Consider the following 5,134-nt stretch of genomic DNA (forward strand, 5'->3'; position numbering starts at 1 on the left):
ATGGGAGGACGGTGGAGTCTGCCATGGCGTACCTGGAGCCACAGACCAAACCTGGCACATCTCCCAGGATATAGTAAAGGAAATAATTAATCAGAAAGGAACTTCACTGGAAAGCCATAACATTGTTTTATATATTAAAACAAACTCAGATATATTAGCAAATAGAATGCAAGACTGAAATGTCATAATTAATTTTTCGGATACAAGACTTCAAATAAATTGTGATTTTTTTTTTTCACTTCGATTGTTTCAGGCTGTGCCCCCAGACTCTAGAGGAATGGGTATGAGTTCCTTCTCTTTGCCATTTTGGGGGTTTTAATGGAAAAGTTTGAGAAGGTACTGTCCCATGTGGATGACTAATTTTCAGATACTTAGAGCAGAATGATAACTAAAATGAGTATCTTCATCATTCTTCTGCTTCCTTTGGATAAAATTTGCCTTTTTCTAAGTTTTCCTAAGGTAAAAACTAAATTATTGATTTTAGATTTTTCTTCTTTTCCAATATATTCATTCAGTGCTATAAATTTCCCTCTAGACACTGCTTTCACTGCATTACACAAATTCTGATGAGTTGTGTTTCCATTTTTATTTACTTCAAAATACTTTCTGACTTCTCTTGAGATTTCTTCTTTGACCCGTGTGTTATTTAGATTAATCTCCAGTATGTGGGGATTTTCTGGCTCTATTTCTGTTATCAATTTCTAGTTTAACTCCTTTATCGTCTGAGAGCAGACATTGTATGATTTCTCTTCTTTTAAATGTGTCAAGATGTGTTTTATAGCCCAGAATGTGGTCTATCTCAGTGAATGTTCATGTGAACTTGAGAAGAATGCATATTCTGCTGTCGTTGGGTGAAGGAGTCTATGGATGTCCATTATATCCAGTTGGGTGATGGTGTCGTTGAGTTCAACTGTGTTCTTGTTTTCTGCCTGCTGGATTTGTCCATTTATGAAAGAGGGGTGTTGAAATCTTCAGCTGTAATTGTGGTTTCATCTCTTTCTCCTTGTAGTTCTATTCATTTTTGCCTCATGTATTGTGATGTTTTATTGTTAGGTGCGTACAGGTTAAAAATTGCTAGGTAATTTCATCATTCTTTAATGATTCTTTAATGATTCAGGGTCTCCAAGTGCCTGAAGATCATCACTAGTAAAACCTTTATCCACATGTGGTACCTGTAGTTAATGCAAAACTTCCCTCACTACCTGCGAACGAGGAGAGCTTTCTTCCTTAGTTAAGCAGAACTCTATTTTAACTTTCCTTGTGGAGAGAGAAAAATATATAAAAGGCATTACTCCAGGTTCCTGGACTAGTGCTCTGTTAGGATCAAGGTAGTGGGACCTTCATTGACTGAAGCCATCCTTTCAAATCAGTTCTTAGTTTGAACCCTCTGTAGGTTGCAGAAGGTTTTGGTGAATGGATTGCTTATGCCCCAGTGAATCACTTGAGAGTTAGAGATTTACACTTAGAAAAACATCAACTCACTATGGAATATTGATTTACTTTCTTGTGAAGTGCCCTTTTCCCCTACTGTGGAACAGAGGGAAAAATAAAAAGTCCTTTCAACTAAATTGGATTTTTTTGGATTTCAGATAAAAGGCAGGACATTTTTCTCTTAACAGTAATAACAGAGGCATTTGGAGTATCTCAGCTGTCATCCCATGTAGAATAGATCCAAGTGATGAAACAGTAGTTGTGATTTTTGTGAACTGGGCCTAACCTTTTATTCTTAATTCACCCAAGCTAGCTACTTTATTCACTTCTAGAGCCCAAGGGATGAATAACAAAACTCAGATCTGTCAGCTCAAAGTGAGGGATGCTGTTTTTTTGTTTGTTTAGGTTATTTTATACATGGATTGTTCACTTCAGCAAACACTTAACTGTGTATCAGACCTTCTGCTGGGTTTGGTGATATTAAAGCAAAGAGGGTCATGACCTAGCCCTTGCCCCCAGCCCCTGAATTCTTTGTAGATTGTAGCAGAAGCAAACACATAGTTTTTCACAGTATGACATGAGATACACAGTGAATACCTTGGGCTCAAGAGGAGGGTCCTTGAGGGAATTCCCTGGTGGTCCAGTGTTTAGGACTCTGCACTCTCACTGCTGAGGACCCGGGTTCAATCCCTGGCTGGGGAACTAAAATCCCACAAGCTTTGTGGTGCGGCCAAAATGAAAAAAGAAAAGATGAGCGTTCTTGGTATGACGGGGCGAGGCACTCTTTGAGGAGATGATGGCCAGTACTTAGAACAGCGCCTGGCACATGGTAATTTCTTTAAGTGCCTTACATATTGCACACTTTCCTTTAACCCATCTAGCAATCCTGTGACATACGGTGATGATCCGCATTTTATAGATGAGGAAACTGACGCACAAAAACGTTAAGTAACTTGCCGAAGTTCCTACAGCCAGCAAGTGGCAGAACAAGGATTTGAACCCAGGGCCCTTTCCTGCTGTCTTAGCCTTCCCGCTGTTCTCCTTCTCTGGGTCATCCACGGAAGGCTGTGGATACCGAAGTTCCTGGCATCAGTCATGTGTGAGAGTGCCGTTTTGGAGTAGACATTAGGTGTAATCAGGCTTTCAGACAGCTGCTCCCCTAAATAATATTTACCGTATTGAGAGTAATTGCCATGAAGGTAATTGTCATGCTGGCTCAAAAGAAATATCACTACTTTGCAATGCCATGAAATGTAAAGAAACAAGGGTGGTAGAGGTTTTATCCCCCCTTCTTCAATCAAAAGTTCAGATGTTCAGAAGACAGATAATCACATGAGGTGTGTGTGACTTAAAATATATTTTGTTGTGACCAGGGAGCCTCTAATAATAAATTTGAGACTTGATAGAATCTCCGATCAGAACAGAAAGAGCAGTTACTGTTTCACTTGTGTGTAGGAACTTCATTCATTCAGCTGGCAGCATTTTTGATGGCCTTTGTACCTCTGAATAGACAGTTGAGTATCGGATGCCCAGGTGTTAGGACAGTGCCGCAGCGTGGACAGTCGACAAAGGTTGATTCAAGGTGATTTTTTTTTCCCTGTAGGTAAAGGTAATGGGGTCAGATGCACTGGCAATCAGTGTGTTACTAACACACAAAGCAGCCAGTGGGACAGACCTCTTTTGCAGTGAGTGAGCTTCTGAATAAAAGTGTGGGATTTAAAAAATCTGTATCTTGTTTAAAGGACCTTATTTGATAATCCTTTTCTAGAACAGTCTCTCCTTAATTGGTTTGTAAATCTAAAGCATTCACCTCTCTGGTTTGCCTAAAGTAGGTCGCCTCTACTGTGGCGACTCCTCTCAAGAAAAAGTTAACTAGTTGGGAATTGTGTTAAAACCCATCCATTTGGCCATGGGGGAGAAAAAGTTGATGTTTTAAGGGAGCCAAGAACCTAAACTCTCCCCCAAGAGTTACCCACACAGATAGTAGCTGCTTATAAAACTCCTCATATTCTCAGAGCAGAGGGCCTGCTTGCATCTTCCACGGTCTTCTCCACACTGGGCTGCAGGCTTCCTTGATCTTTGTTTGCATCTTCTAATCTCTTAGTGACCCGCTATCTAACGTTTCTACCTGATTGATGCTCTTTAGTTGTGACACTCAACAGAAGAGAAGAAAAGAAAGGTTTAACATTTTGGAACAGAGTAATCCTTTGGGGATACAACGTCTTCATCTTTTCAGCTTGTGCCTCAGAACCCAGGGAACCAAAATTGCACGGGGCTAGTGTGTGATAACGAGGAAAAGACTAGGGAAATAAGCCTAGCTGTTTTCCAGCAGGAAGAAAATAAACGTGCTTCATCATTCACGCATGTGTTTCACCTACTGATCAGGGAACAACGCTTTCCGGCCATTTTCTGTGCTCCTGTGGGAAGAACCATGTGAAGCAGGGAGAGGGTTCTGCTCCAGTGGGTGACTATTCACGGGCCAAGGATGGAGAGGCAGCCCCCACTGCTGAGAGCCCTCACAAGCCCGCCCTGCGGATGGAGAGCTTATCTGAACTCTCAGCCTTGCGAAGTGAACCACAGGGCTATGGAGGCGGGGTTGGGGGGGTATGTTTTTTACCCTAAAGAAATAGGATATGATATGCACCTTCCCTTAAACAAGGCGGGTACCAGCTGCTCTGGTGAATGGGGGAGGGGGTCAGCCTGCAAGGTGAGACCCCCTTCTAGGTGTGTGGTCTTCATTCCTGAGCGTGCTGTGACCCCAGAAGCCGGTCCTGGCTCAGCCAAGAATGTTCTCTGGGGACTGTGATGTCATCTGATTCTACTGTAAGCAGAGCAGAAGTGGGCAAATGGCCTCACTGTTTGGCCTTGAAGATAAAGGCATCACCTTTTGTGAATGAGCATGTTTAGGTTCCCAGTAAGTTAATTAGAAAGCATTAAAGAAATCTGCATTGTTCTAACTACCTAGCTCTGTGCTGCTCTTGGTTGTTTCCACTTTAGCGTCTTTTAGCATTGGTTCAGTCATTGTTTTCACCTGGGCTGTTTATCACCTGAGATATTTTCAGAGGCTACACAGGCAGAAATTTTCTGAAAATCTAGGGCTTTGATTTATATAAAAGCCTTTTGCTTTGGGGAGGTGGACAAACTGGTATGAAGAGTTATTGGTATTCTCTGGTGCTGCCTCCCTTATCCTGGAGGAGAAAAGAAGAATCCACTTTCATTTGTAGCCATACCAACAGATGGCATCTTGCTCCATTGACAATAATTGTGTGCACGGGTGTGAGAATGTGTGCATGTGTTTCATCTAGAGGTTTCGTTTCCTACTTCATGGACGTTTTATTTCAGATTTCCTCTTGCCCCCATCCTCAGCTTCTGCAGCGCTTCACACAATACCTAACATTTAATGATTGATCCTTACGTTTTTATTGATGACAAATAATTTACCCCCAGAGTCTCTCTTCACTTCTCTTTTCTTTCCTTCCCCTCCCCACCTCTATCAAAACATCACTAACATAGCAGCAGGTATTTTTTGAGCAGAAGTGGGAAATAGTTCCATTTTCTAGACCAACTGTGATCCCTTGGAAATGGCTGTTTCTAAGGATTTGGAGGCTGCATCTGAGTTCAGTGGGAGAGAATGCTGTGATCAATTAGTAATGTCTGTTGTGGACCCAGTGTGGAGGTGGTGTCACATATACTTGCATTCCTG

General features: G+C 41.9%; 1 non-coding gene across 1 annotated transcript; it reads left to right on the forward strand.

Annotated features, from left to right (window-relative positions):
• Positions 1-2,060: 2,060 nt before the first annotated feature.
• On the forward strand, positions 2,061-2,133 carry TRNAE-CUC (transfer RNA glutamic acid (anticodon CUC)). Its single transcript has one exon. It is a non-coding gene; the product is annotated as a tRNA-Glu (tRNA).
• The last annotated feature ends 3,001 nt before the right edge of the window (positions 2,134-5,134 follow it).

The sequence above is a fragment of the Lipotes vexillifer genome, unplaced genomic scaffold (genome assembly GCF_000442215.2).
Source record: "Lipotes vexillifer unplaced genomic scaffold, Lipotes_vexillifer_v1.1 scaffold253, whole genome shotgun sequence".
In the NCBI taxonomy this organism is placed as follows: domain Eukaryota; kingdom Metazoa; phylum Chordata; class Mammalia; order Artiodactyla; family Lipotidae; genus Lipotes; species Lipotes vexillifer.